Genomic DNA, 17,710 nt, shown 5'->3' on the forward strand with positions numbered 1-17,710 from the left:
TCACTTCATGCCCACTAGATTAGATACAATCAACACAAGCCAAGTGTTGGAGAGAACATGAAGAATTTAGAACCCTCATACAATTCTGGTGGGAATGTAAGCTGGTGCAGTCACTTTGGAAAACAGTTTGGCAGTTCCTCAAAAAGTTAAACATAGAATTACCATATGACTCAGCAACTCCACTCCTAGGTATAAAACCAAGAAAAACAAAAACATACGTCCACACAAGACCTTGTACAAGAATGTTCACTGCAGCATTATACGAGCCAAAAAGTGGAAACAACTCAAATGTCCATTAACTGATCAATGGGTATACAGAATGTGGTATAGCCATACCACGTAATAGTATTAGGCAATGTAAAGGAATGAAATGTTGATATCTCTTGCAACATACATGAACTTTGGAACTTTTAAGTGAAAACAGTCATTCACAAACAAAAAACACATGTTGTATGACTTCATTTATACAAAGATGTTCAAAAGAGGCAAATTGATACAGACAGAAAGCCCAGGACTGGGGGTAGCAAGGATAAGACATGACAACTAATGGGTATGGGTTTTTTTTGGGGGGTGGGGAATGAAAATGTTCTAAAACTATTGATAGATAATGCTGATGGTTTCACAACCTTCTGATATACTGTAAAATGTTAAATTGTACAATTTAAATGGGTGAATTGTATGGTGTATGAATTATACCTCAATAAAGTTTTTTGTTTTTAAATGTTTGTGAACAGATTTGCCCAAACCTAAACTTTATTATTTATTTTTTTTGCCATACCGCGCGGCATGTGGGATCCTAGTTCCCCAACCAGGGATTGAACCCGCGCCCTCTTGCAGTGGAAGCATGGAGTCCCAACCACTGGACCACCAGGGAAGCCCCTCAATAAAGTTGTTTTTAAAAAATTCTAAGAAGAAACATAAACGAGCCTATCCTTATCAATAAAGTACACAAAGTGACACTATCTGTAACCCATTAATTTCAAGATGCAAGTATAAATCTATACATTTGAGAAAAATAACATTAAAAAAACCCCAAAAAAACCAAAGCAAAATTTGTTTTTAAGGGTTCAGTGCTCTGCCCTTAGGAAAATAAAACAGAACTTTATCTGTGCCTGGACATTCCCCAGTCAGGCAGCACACACCTTACCCAAAGCCACCTCCCCATTCACAGGATGAGGATATAACTGATTCCCAACGTCTACCACCCTCATGCTGGCTAGGCAGAGGAGTAATTAAAGAGGCAAAAACAGCCTGGGCAATTTCTCAGGACACGAGTCTTTTCGGGAAAAGCACACGCATCATTAAATGATTGTTACCATTGTGTGTTGCCTAAGAACCATTTAAAAAAAAACTTACCTTGAGAGGCTTTTTGTTTTTTTTTCCGTTTTGGACTCATTAAGATTTTCATGATGAATCAAGAAAACAATGCTTGCTACATACCGATGGCTGTTAATCCATTATTCTAGCTTTAGCAGTGATACAAAGACATTATGTACAGAGAGAGCACAAGTACCAATTTTCTCTTACTGGCTGAGAATCTCAAGAGAATGCAACGTCTTTCACTTGTGATGCCTCATCAAACATAAACTGAGGGACTGAGAGGTAGTGCAGAGTACTCTTAAACTACAAAGGTATTTTGCCATTATTACACAGAAACGGTGGATGAGCCTGCAGGGCAAACAGGCAGTGACTCTTCCTTGCTGTGTGAGCCTTAAATGTGTCACTTGATCTGTGTTCAGTTTCCTTTGCCATAAAGTGAAGGAAGCAATCACTTCTGCTCCCTCAATGTTTCTTGTAATTATGATACAAACATGAAAGAACTTTGCACACTTTAAAAGTACTTTTATGGGACTTCCCTGGTGGCGCAGTGGTTAAGAATCCGCCTGCCAATGCAGGGGATACAGGTTCGAGCCCTTGTCTGGGAAGATCCCACACGCCGTGGAGCAACTAAGCCCGTGCGCCACAACTACTGAGCCTGCGAGCCACAACTACTGAGCCTGTGTGCCACAACTCCTGAAGCCCGCGCACCTAGAGCCCATGCTCCGCAACAAGAGAAGCCACTGCAATGAGAAGCCTGCGCATTGCAACAAAGGGTAGCCCCCACTCACTGCAACTAGAGAAAGCCTGCACACAGCAATGAAGAGCCAACCCAGACAAAAATAAATAAATTTATTTTTTAAAAAAAGTATTTTTATGACTAAAGGACTACAACCTACCAGAAAAAAAACCACAAAACCCACCCCACAACTAATGATATGTCTTAAAAAGCTGAAGTTCCCAAGGTAAAACTAAACAGAAGTAAATTTGGAGTGGGTAGCTGACCAGATTGCTGGGGGGGACTTCCACCTCTGAAGTGGGAACCCCAAACGAGCTTCAGTGCATGGGTCTGAAGACTGATTCATCCTTCCCAGACCGGCACTGTGTTACCAAAGGTGCCCTGACTGCAGTGGTGTATGGTATAGGTAAATAGGCACTTTTTAAAGGTGTTGGTTAAAGTAGAAATTATTAAATTTTTATGGAAAGCAAGGACACTTGTCAATATTTATTAAAAATTTAAAAAGCACATACAGGACTTCTGTTTCCCACTAAATGCAGCTAAAGACGTGAGATGCTTCATTTAACACAAAACAAAACATAAGACTCTGAAAGGTGGAGAGGAGACAGACTGGGAAGGGACCTCGGGGCCCAAAAAGACTGAGCATTGAGTTCTTGGTTTTCCTTTTGCCTCATATCTTCCAGGCTAGGTGCTGAAGAAGCTGGCAACCCAGAAATACCAACTAATGTAGACCAAAAAAAAAGCTGCAGTAAAAGTTTGCCCTCTCTGGCCAAAGGACCAGGAATGGGGCAGCCTAGCAGGACAGAATATTTTTAGACAATAACCACTCTACTGCAACCAACCCCACAGAAACACTGTGGTCCACTCCCACTCCACCTGGTAGTGTCAGAGGAGATCAGGGACTTCCATCCCCACCAGGTGACAATGAGCCACCCTCCCCACCCCAACAATCTAGGAGGGAGCCTGGATTCTACTCTCGCCCAGCAGTAACAGGGCAGCACCTCTCCCTTCCCAGGCAGGGTGGAATCACAAAGGTGTAATTGGGAAACTACACCCACACAGCAGTAACAAGGAGTCCCTACCCACAGATACCAAGGAGGTCAGGTGAGGAGCCTCCACCTCCGTAACCAGGCAGCACCTCCTACCCTCCCAGCAGTGTCAGAGGAAGCTCACCAACACCAAGATGACAGAGATGTTAGAATTATCTGGCAAAGATTTTCAAAGAGCCAGCATCAAAATGCTTCCACAAGCAACTAGGAACACGCTTGAAAGAAATGAAAGTAGAAAGCCTCAGTAAAGAAAAAGAAGATATAAAGAAGAACCAAATGGAAATTTCAGAACTGAAAATTACAATAACCAGAATAAAAAACTTGATGGATAGGTTAAACTGAACAAAGAAGAAACAGTGAACATGAACATGAACAAACATGAACAAAAGGAATTTTGCAATCTGCTGGGGGGGTGGAAAAAAAGAACAGGACCTCAGGAACATGTGGGACTATAACAAAAGACCTAATGCTGAATATAAATGTCATCAGAATCTCAGGAGGAGCAGAAAGAGGAAGGGGCTGAAAACGTATTCAAACAAATAATGGCTGAAAACTTCCCAAATTTGGCAAAAAGACATAAACCTATAGATTCAAGAAGCTGAGAGAACCCCAAACAAAATAAACCCAAAGAAATCCACTCCAAGACCCATCACAAGCTTTTGAAAACTACACACAACTTGAATAGCATATTTCTCACCAGAAACTATGGAGGCCAGGAGAAAGTGGCATAACACTTTTCAAGTATTGAAGGAAAATAACTGTTAATCCAGAATCCTATATCCAGCAAAAATATCCTTCAGGAACAAAAGGGGAATAAAGATCTTCTTAGATGAAGAAAAACTAAAAAAAATCTGCTGCCAGAAGACCTACCCAAAATGAATGGCTGAAGGAAATCCTGTAAACAGAAAATAAATGATGAAAGGAATCTTGCAACATCATGAAGAAAGAAAGAACAACAGAAAGACAATATATGGGTAAATATAATTTCCTTTTCCTCTAGAAATCTTCTAAATGATGTGTGATGGATGAAGCAAAAATTTCAACACATCTGATGTGGTTCTAATGATATGTCTGTAAAGGAAATATTTAACACATTACCGACTGGGGGATTTTTGCAGAAATTAATGCCTGTGGCCGTAATACGTCTCCAGTCAAAAATGTGTTAAAAGGGACTTCCCTGGTGGCGCAGTGGTTGGGAGTCCGCCTGCCAGTGCAGGGGACGCGGGTTCAGGCCCTGGTCCGGGAAGATCCCACATGCCACAGAGCAGCTAAGCCCATGCGCCACAACTGCTGAGCCTGGGCACCTAGAGCCCATGCTCTGCAACAAGAAGCCACCCACTCGCCGCAACTAGAGAAAGCCCGCGCACAGCAACAAAGACCCAAAGCAGCCAAAAATAAATAAATAAATAAATTTATAAAAATAAAATAAGCTTATAAAAAAATGTGCTAAAAGACAATTTTAAGTGGAGTAGGATAAAGTGATGTAAACAGATATGGTTTCTATACTTCAAACTGATAAAATGATGACACCAGTATACTGTGATAAACTATGTATATATAATACCTAGACAACCACTAAAAAAGCTACACAAACAGATATACTCAAAAACACTACATATAAATAAAAGCAGAATTTAAAAATGTGTTCAAGTAACCCACAAGAAGTCAAGATAAAGAAAGCAGAGGAACAAAAAACAAAAAAGGAAATAAAGGATAAAATGGCAGACTTATGTCCTAACATATCAATAATTACTTGATATGTTATGTAAATGACCTAAATACACCAATTAGAAAACAGAGATTGGCAGAATGGATAAAACAACAGGATCCAATAATACAAGAAACTTGAAATGTAACAATACAGGAAGGTTGGAAGTGAAAGGATGAAAAATTATATACCATGAAAACATTAATCAAAGGAAAGCAGGAGGACCATATTATCAGATAAAGTAGACATCAGAGCAAAGAAAATTACCAGACACAGAGATATTGATGACAAACAGTTAATCCACTAAGAGGATATAGCAATTCTAAATGTGTATGCACCAAACAACATAATTGCAAAATATGTGAATCAAACCAATAAAAGAGAAAGGAGAAAAAGACAAACCTACAATTATAGTTGGAAACTTCAACCCCCCTTTCAACAAGAGATGGAAAAGCTAGACATGAGGTCAGCAAGGATACAGAGAAACTCAACGAAAGTACAAACTACCACAACTCACCCAATTTGAAATAACTATTAAAGAAATTTCACATGTATTTTAAAAGCTCCTGAAAAAGTAATTTCCAGGGAATTCCCTGGCAGTCCAGTGGTTAGGACTCTGCACTTCCACTGCAGGGGGCACTGGTTTGATCCCTGGTTGGGAAACTAAGATCCTGCAAGCCACGCAGTACAGAAAAAAAAAAAAAAAGAAAACATTATTTCCAGGCCCTGATGGTTTCACTACAGAATCCTATCAAATGTTTAAAGATTAATTAACTCCAATCCTACACAATCTCTTCCAGAAAATACAAGGAGGAGAACTTACTATTTCATTTCATGAAGCTAGTATGTCCCTGAAATGCAATCCAGACAAAGACAGAAAAAAGAAAAAGGAAAAAAAAAGCTTTAAACTCATATTCCTCATGAATACAGATGCAAATAAATAAATAACCTTGACAAAATATAGCGAATAAAATTAAGCAATATATAAATACAATTATACACCATGACGTAACAGGGTTTATTCCAGGGATGTAAGCTAGTTCAATATTCAAAAAACAATGTAATCTACCATACTGACAGGCTAGAGAAGAAAAATCACATGCTCATATCAACAGATGCAGATAAGCACTTGATAAAATTCAACACCCATGATAAAAACTCTCAGAAAAGTAGGAATAAAGGGGAACTTTAACATAATATAAATCATCCACAAAAGCTTACAGCAAACACATACTTAATGGTGAAAGGCTGAATGCATCTTTTTAAAACTGGGAGCAATGTAAGGATGTCCACTCTCATCCCTACTACTCAGCGTAGCACTGAGAGTTGCAGCCAGAGCAATAAGGCAAGAAAAGGAACTAAAAAGCATATGTATCGGAGAGTAAAAAATAAAACTACTACTATTTGCAGATGACATGATTATCTATGACAAAATCTCAAGGAATCTACAAAAACACTAATAGAATAAGTGAATTCAGCAGGGTCACAGGATACAAGATAAATATACAAAAAACCAACTATTTCTACAAACTATCAACAGACACATGAAAACAAATTTTTTTTTTAAGGAAATAGTAGAAGTCTAACAAAACATGTGCAGGACTTGTATGCTAAAAACTAGAAAACACTGATGAAGGAAAGAAAAAACCTAAATAAACAGACATACCTTGTTTAAGGATTGGAAGATTGAACATAGTAAAGAAGTTATCTCCAAACTGATAAACAACTTTAACACAATTCCTATCAAAATCCCAGCAAGAATTTTTATAGATATAGGCAAGATTATGTTAAAATTTATATGGGAAGATGAAGGAATTAGATCAGCTGAAACAATTTTGAAAAAGAATAATGAACTGGGAAGAACCAATCTACTTAATTTCAAGATTTATTATGTAGCTGCAATAATCAAGACTTGTGGTACTCATGGTGAAATAGACAAAAAGACCAGTGGAACAGAACAGAGAACTCTAGAACAGACCCATACAAGCACAACCAACTGATTTTTGACAAAAGAGCAAAAGCAATTCAATGGAGAAAGAACAGTCTTTTCAACAAATGCTGCTGGTTGGATACCTATGGGGAGGGAAAAAAAAAAGCAAGAATGAAAGGAAAAGAAAAGAAAGAAACCACTCAAACTAGACTTCACACCTTATATAGAAATCAACTCAAAATGGATTATAGATTTAAATGTACAACACAAAACTATAAAACTTTTAGAAAAGTATGTAAGAGAAACTAGAGCCAGGCAAAGAGTTCTTAACTTGACACTAAAAGCACAACATATAAAAGACAAAATTCATAAACAGGACTTGATCAAAATTAAAAGCTTTTGCTCTACAAAAGATACTGTTGGGCTTCCCTGGTGGCGCAGTGGTTGAGAGTCCGCCTGCCGATGCAGGGGACACGGGTTCATGTCCCGGTCCGGGAGGATCCCACGTGCCGCGGAGCGGCTGGGCCCGTGAACCATGGCCGCTGAGCCTGCGCGTCCGGAGCCTGTGCTCCGCAACGGGAGAGGCCACAGCAGTGAGAGGCCCGCGTACCGCAAAAAAAAAAAAAAAAAAAAAAGATACTGTTAAGAAGATGAAAAGACAAGCTACAGACTAAAGAAAATATCTGCAAACCACATATCCAGGAAAGGACTAGAATGTATAAGAAATTCTCAAAATGAAACATTAAAAAAGGCAAATGATCGAATTACAAAATGGGCAAAATATATGAAGAGGTATTTCACTGAAGAGGATATACCCATGGCAAATAAACACATGAAAAGACATTCAATATCACTAGACATCAGGGAAATGCAAATTAAGACCACAATCACTACACATCTATTAGAATGGTTAAAATTTTAGAAGATGGTAACATCACCAAACGCCGGCAAGAAAATGGAGAAACTGGGTCACAAATACATTACTGGTGGGAATGTAAAATGGTACAGTCATTCTGGAAAACAGTTTGTCTATTCCTAAAAAAAAAAAAACTAAACATGCAACCACCATATGACCTAGTGATTACACTCCTGGACATGTACCTCAGAGAAATGAAAACTTATGTTTACATAAAAACCTGTATATAAATGTTTATAAGAGCTTAATAGCCAAAGAATGGAATCAATCCAGACGTCCTTCAATGGCTGGAGAGTTAAATCAACTGTGGCACATCAATAGCCTGGATGGATAAAAAGGAACAAACTGCTGACACTGACAACACCCTGCATGCATTTTTAGAGAATTACACTTAGTGAAAAAAGCCAACCCCAAAAGGTTACTTACTGTATAAGTCTCCTTATGTAACATTCCTGACAAGCCAAAATTACAGAAATAGAAAACAGATTAGTGGTTGCCAGAAGCTAAGGAATTGGAAGCAGGATGGAAGTGGGTATGGCCATAAAAAGGCCATAAAAAGAAGGGATGCTTGTGGTGATAGAAATGTTCTCCATTTTGACTGTTATCAATGTCAATACCTGGTTGTGATATAATACTGTAGTTTTTGTAAAATGTTATCATTTGAGAAAAGTGGGTAAAGGGACACTGAGACCTCTCTGTACCATTTGTTATAACTGCATATAATAGATTTGCATGTACAATTTCTCAAAATTATACCATTCTAAAATAAATTTCTCAATAATTGTACAATTATCCCAAAATAAAACTACCTAAAAATTTTAATGGAGATGATACAGTACTTTCGTCAAATGGGGCAGTGACGAGTAAGACTGATTAAAAGCAGATGTGATACACATAGATGTATATGCAAGATATACATGTAATAAACATGGTAAATATTTCACATTTAATAAGCTGTGCATTCAAATTTAAATGAAATCAACAGAAATTCATATTTCTGAAATTAGTCTTTGAAAGTAACTGAATTTTGGGACTTCCCCAGCAGTCCAGTGGTTAAAACTCTGTGCTTCCACTGCAGGGGGCGCGGGGTTGGATCCCGGACCCCGCATGCTGAAATTTGGTGATGGCTGCATACTGTAAATACACTACAAACCACTGAACTGCATACTTGAGAGAGTGAATTGTATGATACATGAATTGTATCTCCATAAAGCTGTTACGGAAAAAAAAAGTACTCGAAACGTGGAAACTGCTCTCAAAAATATAATCAGGATACTCTGATATTTCTCCAACCCTCAAGAGCTAGTCCTCAGCTAATATGCAAAGCTAGAATAGTATTATATATTTGCATACCGTGCAGGTCTTGCACAAAAATCTGTGCGGCTGGACTGCTGCACGTCCTGACACAGTGCAAACAAGGCTTCATCCTAGGCGACTCATTCTAAAGCTGCTCAGAGCAGTGTACCTGGAAGTGGGCCTCTAGTCCCTGCTTCAAAGCGCAGGACTGCAGAACAAGGCACAGAGAAACCCCAAGACAGAGCTCACACCTCAGGCCTGAGTCATCTGTTCTGGGCGAAAAGCAGAGATAGCAGTTTCTTATCTACTCAGTGTCTCGCCACCGGTTTTCTACTAACTCTCGGTACCCAACTTACACTGACATCAGGTAAAAGGGAAAAGGTACACTAGTGAGTTCCTCGAGGAAATGCACTTCATCTCAACATGAGCTATCAAACCCATGGAAGAAAGAGTATGGTGGCGTACTGAGTATGGTAGGGTACTGCAGGGTATTCTACTCATCAAGGGTGTCACCCCAAAGAGCTCACAGAGAGGATGGGTACCGAGGGTGCTGAGTATGGAGGGATCCTGAGTATATAGGTACTGAGTACGGTAGGGTGCGGCAAAGTAATCCACTCATCAAGGGCGTCACGCTGAGGAGGAAAGAGAGAATGGGTACGATGTGTGCTGAGCACAGTAGAGATACCGAGTAAGGTAAATGCTGCGGGGTAATCCACTCAAGGGTTCACCCCAGGAGAGGGCAGGGAGGATGGATATAGCGGGTACTGAACACAGAGGATACTGAGGGGTAATCCGCTCCTCAAGGGAGTCACCCCAAGGAACACAGGGAGGATTAGTACGGTGGGGTACTGAAGAAGCGGGGGTACTGCGGGGTAATCCGTTCCTCAACGGTTCACCCCAGGAGCGAAGGATCAGCCCGGACAGAAGCCGACCAGCGTCTGCGCTCTGGAAAGGGAGGACTGCCCACAATTCGCAGCCGCTTCTTCAAGGGCGTGCCACCCTTCCATCCGTCCGGGTGGGGAGAGGACACTGCCGGGCGACTCCCACGTGACGCCTCCTCGACCTTGGGGGTCACCCGCGCCGCGGCGCTCATTCCCTCACATCCGCCGCGCGGCCCACCCCCTGCCCACTACAGCCAATGGAGCGCCGCTCCGCGCCCCGCGCGACCTCTGCGCACGCCCGCACCCGCCAATCTCCGCCCGCCAGGAGGCGCCCGCCGCGCCATTGGCTGCCACGCCCATCTGTCAGGCCCCGTCCCACCCACCTCCCCCCGTCAGCCCCGCTCCAGCCAGCTTCACTCCCTGTCACCGGGGCGCCGGCCACAACGAGGGCGCGGCGGCCTTGCTCCCTGCCGCGACCCCCGCCTCCTGCCCGACCGGCGCGGAGCCTCCCAAATCCTGCCGAGCCCGGCTGCAGCCCGAGCCTACCTGTCTCCGGCTCAGCTCCACCCGAATGAGGCGCCGACACCCCACTCCGGGGCACCAAACTCTCGGCCCCGCCCCGGCGTGTGACGTCAGCACGCCGCCCCGCCCTGGGAGGAGAGGGGCCGCCCCTAACTCGTGAGCGGGGTCTTGACGTCACAGAGTTGGGGTGCGTTGCTCTTGGCGCGTTCTTGGGGGAGCAGTGCAGGCACCCAGGCTGCGGCAGGGCGTCGTCCGCCCGGTCCCTACCGGGTTGCGTGACAGTTCTGAAAAGGGAGTCTGCACGTTGCTAAGTAGTGTCTCCTGCAGTGGGCTGTCAGGAGTCCTCTGATAAGAGAGCTGGCCTAGTCTGTGCTGCCAGACAGAAAGGAACCTTGATCGGCAATGCGCGCCCGAGGCGCAGCAGGCAGTGGCCCGGGGGAGTGAGGACCTGGAGGCCCCAGAGCCGACACACCGGTTTCCCAAAGTGGGCAGCGCGATCGCGGGGGCCTTCACGTGTTGCATGGACGGTGTATCGTGGCATTTCATCGAATACAAATGGTCATCTGCTTTCAGAGGTTATTTTACTTACTGCCGAAAAAGAAAAAAGTGTTACTAGGATACCTTGATCGTAAGATGCTGCTGTATTTCAAAATGTGGGGGGAAAACGGTCAGATCTGATGAAATATGGTAAATTGTAGTCAATCACATACTGAGAAAGTCCTTGCAGTTCTTCTGTCTTCATTACAGCAAGGAGAAAGCTTCACTTCGTGCTAGTGTATCTTTAGCTCCACATTTTCTTCTTTCCCTTTTTTGACAAAGAGAGATAAGAAATTAGGCTGAAAACTTTTGGTGCATAATAATATAGGTAGAACTTAAATTACTTTGTCTTCCTGATTTGTGACAGTTTATCTTTGACATTTATGGCAAGTGATACTGGTTTTCTGATTTACAGTAATAAAAAGTTTTCTTTGGGGGGACTTACCCGGTGGTCCTGTGGTTAAGACTTCGCCTTGCATTGCAGGGGTTGCGGCTTCGATCCCTGGTCAGATCCCTGGTCGAGGAGCTAAGATTTCCACATGCCTCAGGCAAAAAAAAAAAAGCCAAACATAAAACAGAAGGAGTATTGTAACAAATTCAATAAAGACTATAAAAATGGTCCACATAAAAAAAATCTTTAAAAAAAAATAATTTAAAAAGTTTTCTTTTGTAATAAAATTTTCCATTTTAAGACTATATTAACTAGATAGTAGTATGGGAAGGTGGCATCCAAATGACTGACGTTAGGGAAACGCTGTTCCACTCCGTCTTGAATTGTTCTTCGGTGTTTATTCCCCAAAACTTGAAGACAAGGGCTGTGTCATGTGGCATAGCCAGGGATACTGGGGTGACAAAGGCCAGCAATCTGACCATAGGGATCTGACCATGAAAGCTCCATAGAGGACACAAGTGTCTGAATCTGGGCTGAAATTCAAACGGAGGACTTTGCCACCTGCTCGCAGGTGTGATAGACTTGGAGCGATTTCTAAATTTCTAAAAGGGAAAGGCAAAGTAGGAGGTGTTTTTTTCTTTTTGTTTTTTATGTAGGAAGTATAAGTGCTTGTAAGAACAAAATTGGGCTGACATGTGGGATAAGGATCTGGAGACAGAAAGTGAAGGAACCAAGGAACAAACTTCAGTATTTCTTTTTCTTTTCTCTTTTTATTGCGGTAAAATATATAAAAGAAAAAAAATTTGTCATTTTAAAGGACAATTTAGTGGCATTAATCACATTCACAATGTTGTGCAACCATAGCCACTATCTATTTTACCACTCCAAAGAGAAACTCTGTAACCATTAAGTGATAAGGTCCCATTCCCCTCCCCTCCTCTTTCTTAGTAACCTCTACTATACTTTCTGTCTCTATAAATGTGATGACTCCACCTACCTCATATAAGTGAAATCATAGAGTATTTATCTGTCCTTTTATGTCTTGCTTATTTCACTTAGCATGTTTTCAAGGTTCATCTATGCTGTAGCATGGGTCAGAATTTCCTTCCTTTTAATGGCTGAATAATATTCCGTTATAGCGCTATACTGCACCTTGTCTATCCAGTCATCTGTTGATGGACACGTGGGTCGTTTCCCCCTTTTGGCTTTTGTGAATAGTGCTACTGTTACTGAACCAAACTTGGGTCCGCTCACCTGACTGGCAGCAAAACTGGGTTGACACTGGATTGTGGTGAAAGAAAATACAGCATTTATTGCAAGGGCAAGCAAGGAGAAAAGGCAGCTCATGCTCAAAAGAGCAGAACTCAGGGGCTTTCAGGAAAGGGTTTTTAAAGGCAACGGTAGGGGAGAGGGTTGCAGGGTGCCTGGTCAGCTCGTGGACATTCTTCTGATTGGTTGGTGGTGGAGTAACTAGGTGGTATGTCGGGAGTCAGCAACATCAACCTGGTTCCAACTGGTCTGAGGTCTATGTGCTTGTGGTCAGCATGCAGTTAACTTCTTCCACCTAGTGGGGGTTTTCGTATCTGCAAAACAAGGAGATTGTTGAGAGTATTATTATCTGTGGCCCTTTAGGAGGAACTAAAGGTCCTTGCCTTTGTTTTATGGCTAAACTATTATTATTTGGTCTTGTTTGACTGTTTTCCTTTGTTTCTGCATTTTCTCACTTCTCTGACTAAATTTGCTCTTTGGAACATGGGGCAGGCCTAGGAGGCTAAAGCTTTTCTACAAACAAGAGGCAGGCGAGGGACTTCCCTGGTGGCACAGTGGTTAAGACTCTGCACTCCCAATGAAGAGGGCCTGGGTTCGATCCCTGGTCAGGGAACTAGATCCCACATGCATGCTGCAACTAAGAGTTCGCATGCTACAACTAAGGAGCTCATGTGCCGCAACTAAAGGAGCCTGCCTGCCGCAACTAAGACCCGGTGTAACCAAATAAATAAAATTAAATATGAAAAAAAAAAGAGGCAGGGGACACTGGGGTCTGTCCCTGGGAAGGTCCCACAGGGTCCTTCATGGTTTCACTACAATGATCATTGGCTTACAAATATCCGTGGAGTACTTGTTTACAGTTCTTTTGTGTATTTCCTAGGAGTGTAAGTGGTTGGTCATATGGTAATTCTATGTCTAGCTTTCTGAGGAAGTGCTAAACTGTTTCCCATAGTGGCCACACCATTTTACATTCCCACCAGCAATGCATGACATTTCCAATTTCTCCACATCCTCTTCTTATTTTCTTTTAAAAATTGTATTATAGGGGGCTTCCCTGGTGGCGCAGTGGTTGGGAGTCCGCCTGCCGATGCAGGGGATACGGGTTCGTGCCCCGGTCCGGGAGGATCCCACGTGCCGCGGAGCGGCTGGGCCCGTGGGCCATGGCCGCTGAGCCTGCGCGTCCGGAGCCTGTGCTCCGCAACGGGAGAGGCCACAACAGTGAGAGGCCCGCGTACAGCAAAACAACAACAACAACAAAAACAAACAAAAAAAAATTGTATTATAGCCATCTTAGTATGTGTGAGGCGATCTCATTGTTGTCTTGTTTTGCATTTCCTTAATGACTAATGATGTCAAGCATTTTTTTATGTGCTTATTTGCCATTTGTATATCTTCTTTGGAGAAAAGTTTGAGTCATTTGCTCTTTTTGTTTTTAATTTTTTTTATTCATTCATTTATTTTTTGGCTGCATTGGGTCTTCCTTGCTGCGCGTGGGCTTTCTCTGGTTGTGGCGAGCAGGGGCTACTCTTCGTTGCGGTGCATGGGCTTCTCATTGCGGTGGCTTCTCTTGTTGTGGAGCATGGGCTCTAGGAGCGTGGTCTTCAGTAGCTGTGGCATTCAGGCTCAGTAGTTGTGGTGCACGGGCTTAGTTGCTCCGCGGCATGTGGGGTCTTCCCAGACCAGGGATCAAACCCATGTCCCCTGCATTGGCAGGTGGATTCTTAACCACTGTGCCACCAGGGAAGTCCCCTGCCCTTTTTTGAATTGGGTTTTTTGTCTCATTGTTGAGTTGGAGGAGTTCTTTATATATTAATCCCTTATCAGATAAGTGAGTTGCAGATATTGTCTCCCATTCTGTAGGTTGTCTTTTACTTTCTTTATAATGTTCTTCATTAAAAAAAAATATATATATATATATTTATTTATTTATTTATTTATTTATTTATTTGGCTGTGCCGGGTCTTAGTTGCGGCACGCGCGATGTTCATTGCGGAATGTGGATCTTTTAGCTGTGGCATGTGGGATCTAGTTCCCTGACCAGGGATCAAACCTGGGCCCCCTGCATTGGGAGTACAGAGTCTTAACCATTGGACCACCAGTGAAGTCCCCTTTATAATGTTCTTTAATGAATAAAAGTTTTAAATTTTGAAGTCCATTTTATCCATGTTTGTTGTTGTTGTCGCTTAGTGTGTTATGTGTCATAGCCAAGAATCCATTGCTAAATCCAAGCTCATGAAGATTTCCCCTTACGTTTTTTCTAAGAGTTTTATGGTTTTAGCTTTTATATTTAGGTTGTTTATCCATTTTGAGTTAATTTTTGTATATGATATGTGGTATGAGTCCAGCTTCATCTTTTTCCATGTGGAACTCCAGTGATCCCCATACTATCTGTTGAAGAGATGATTCTTGCCCCATGGAATGGACTGGGCACCCTTTTGAAAATCAATGGATCATATACGTTGGGTTTATTCCTGTATCCTCAATTCTATTCCATTGGTTTGTATGCTCTCTTTATGCCATTACCACACTGTTTTGATTACTGTAACTTTGTAGTAAGTTTTGAAATCCAGAAATGTGATTTCTCCAGCTTTGTTCTTCTTTTTCAAGATTATTTTGGCTATTTGGAGCCCCTTACAAGTCCATATAAATTTGAGGATTGGCTTTTCCACTGCTGCAAAAAGACTGTTAGAATTTTGATAGGGATTGCGTTGAATCTGTAGATCTCTTTGGGTAGTATTGACATTGAAACCAAGGGTAATCATCAGTTAGATCCATTAAACTTGTAACCTGCCTTCACTGATCAAGCTTGCTTTAATTGTTCCTATAAAAAAAATTCTGGGAATTCCTTGGTGGTCCAGTGGGTAAGACTTTGTGCTCCCAATGCAGGGGGCCTGGGTTCGATCCCTAGTCAGGGAACTAGATCTGCATGCGTGCCACAACTAAAGATCCTGCATGTCTCAAGGAAGATCCCACCTGCCACAACTAAGACCTGGTGCAGCCTAAATCAAATCAATCAATCAATCAATCAATCAATGTCCTCCAAGTGTCCTGCAGGCTAAACAATAAAATGTTTGCCCAAGTTGTTTTTCAGGAAATTGGAGTCAGCTATGTCCAGTTTGAGCTCATTAAGACTGGTTAAGACTACCAAGCAAGTGTCCACTTGATGACCTTTTGACGTCAGAGGGCCAAAAATTCCACTCTCAGAACATGCTAACACCACCTTTTCCTGAATGTGTCCCATGATGAAGCCTGTAGCTTAGCTGCACCTGTGCAGAATGATGATTATCTCACCTTCTTATTTCCAATCACCTTTCCCCACACTCCCCATGCTTCAGCTTTATACCGTAAATATCCCAAGCCCTATGTCTTTGGAACGGTAGACTTGAGATTTGTTCTCCCATCTCCTCACTTGACTGCCCTGTGAATAAACACTTTCTCTGCTGCAAACCTCCGAGTCTCTGTGTTTGGCTTGCTGCTTGCCCAGCAAACAAACCTGGTTTGGTTCAGTAACATCATCTTAACAATAGTAAGTGTTCCCGTCCAAGCACATGGGATGTCTTTCCATTTATTTGTCTTCTTTAATTTCTTTCAGCAATGTTTTCAGTTTTCAGTGTACAAGTGTACTTTGGTTAAATTTTTCTTAGATTTTTGGGGGGATGCATTTGTAAGTAGAATTGCTCTCTTCATTTCTTTTTTCTGATTGTTCATTACTGGTGTATTGACTTTTGTGTATTGATATTGTGTCCTACAACTTCACTGAATTCATTTATTAGCTCTAGTAGCTTTGTTTTGGATTCTTTGGGATTGTTTCCATATCTAGGATTGTGTCATCTGTAAATAGAGACAGTGTTTCTTCCTTTCCAGTTTGGATGACTTCTGTTTCTTTTTCTTGTCTAATGGACCTGGCTAGAACATCCAGTACAATCTTGAGTTACAAGGGTGAAAATAGACATCCTTGACTTATTCCTGATCTTAGGGGGAAAGCATTCAGTCTTTCATCATTAAGTATGATGTTTGCTGTGGGATTTTTCACAGATGTCCTTTACCATGTGAAGGAAGTTACTTTCTTTAACTAGTTTTCTGAGTGTTTTTTGTGATGAAACAGTGTTGGATTTTGTTAAGTGCCTTTTCTGCATCAATTGAGATAATCATGTTTATTTTCCCCCTTCATTCTATTAATGTGATACATTACATTGATTGATTTTCTTATGTTGACTCACCCCTGCATTCATGGGATAAATCCCATTTGGTCATGATGTATGATCCTCATAATATACTGTTGGGGGAACTCCCTAGTGGCGCAGTGGTTGAGAATCCGCCTGCCGATGCAGGGGACACGGGTTCGAGCCCTGGTCCGGAAGATCCCACATTCCGCAGAGCAGCTAAGCCCATGTGCCACAACTACTGAGCCTGCGCTCTAGAGCCCGCGAGCCACAACTACTGAAGCCTGTGTGGCAAGAGCCCATGCTCCGCAACAAGAGAAACCACTGCAGTGAGAAGCCCGTGCACTGCAACGAAGAGTAGCTCCCCCCCTCCCCACCCTGCTGCTCCCCACAACTAGAGAAAGCCTGCGCTCAGCAATGAAGGCCCAGCGCAGCAAAAAGAAAAAAAAATACTGTTGGATTTGGTTTGCTAGTATTTAGTTGAGGATTTTTGCGTCTATATTCTATAAGGGATTTTGGTTGAATTTTCTTTTCTTGTGATATCTTTGGCTTTAGTATCAGTGTAATGCTGGCCTCATAGAATGAGTTAGGAAGTGTTGTCTTCAATTTGTTGGAAGAGTTTAAGTAGGATTGCTATTAATTCTTCCTTAAATATTTGGTAGAATTCACCAGGAGAGTCCATTCTTGGACGTTTTCTTATTGTGTCACTTTAGGTAATTTGTGTGTTTCTAGGAATTTGTCCATTTCATTTAAATTATTTTGTTGGTGTGCAGCTATTCATAGTATTCTCTTATTCTTTTTATTTCTGTTAGGTCAGTAGTAATGCCTCTAATTTCTGATTTTTTAGTGATTTATATCTTCTTTTTTTTTTTTGTCAGTCTAGCTAAAGCCTTAATTTTATTAATCTTTTCAAATAATCAACTTATACCTTCCATGGACTCTATTGCTTTTCTATTGTTTTATTTACCTCTACTTTTTTAAATATAATTTTT

The 17,710-nt window shown here is 41.7% G+C and overlaps 1 protein-coding gene across 2 annotated transcripts in view; it reads right to left on the reverse strand.

Annotated features, from left to right (window-relative positions):
• The window catches only part of LOC114484926 (2-oxoglutarate dehydrogenase complex component E1-like), a 55,216-nt gene extending 44,749 nt beyond the window's left edge, over positions 1–10,467 (reverse strand). The window contains exon 1 of one of the 2 annotated variants that reach the window (XM_028484443.2): positions 10,383–10,467. The gene's annotated coding sequence lies outside the window, so the exon portion shown is untranslated. Of the gene's footprint in view, positions 1–9,497; positions 9,578–10,382 lie in introns of those variants that run through there. The other variant, XM_028484444.2, reaches the window with a different exon arrangement.
• Positions 10,468–17,710: the final 7,243 nt, after the last annotated feature.

The sequence above is a fragment of the Physeter macrocephalus genome, unplaced genomic scaffold, assembly GCF_002837175.3.
Source record: "Physeter macrocephalus isolate SW-GA unplaced genomic scaffold, ASM283717v5 random_170, whole genome shotgun sequence".
Lineage (NCBI taxonomy): Eukaryota > Metazoa > Chordata > Mammalia > Artiodactyla > Physeteridae > Physeter > Physeter macrocephalus.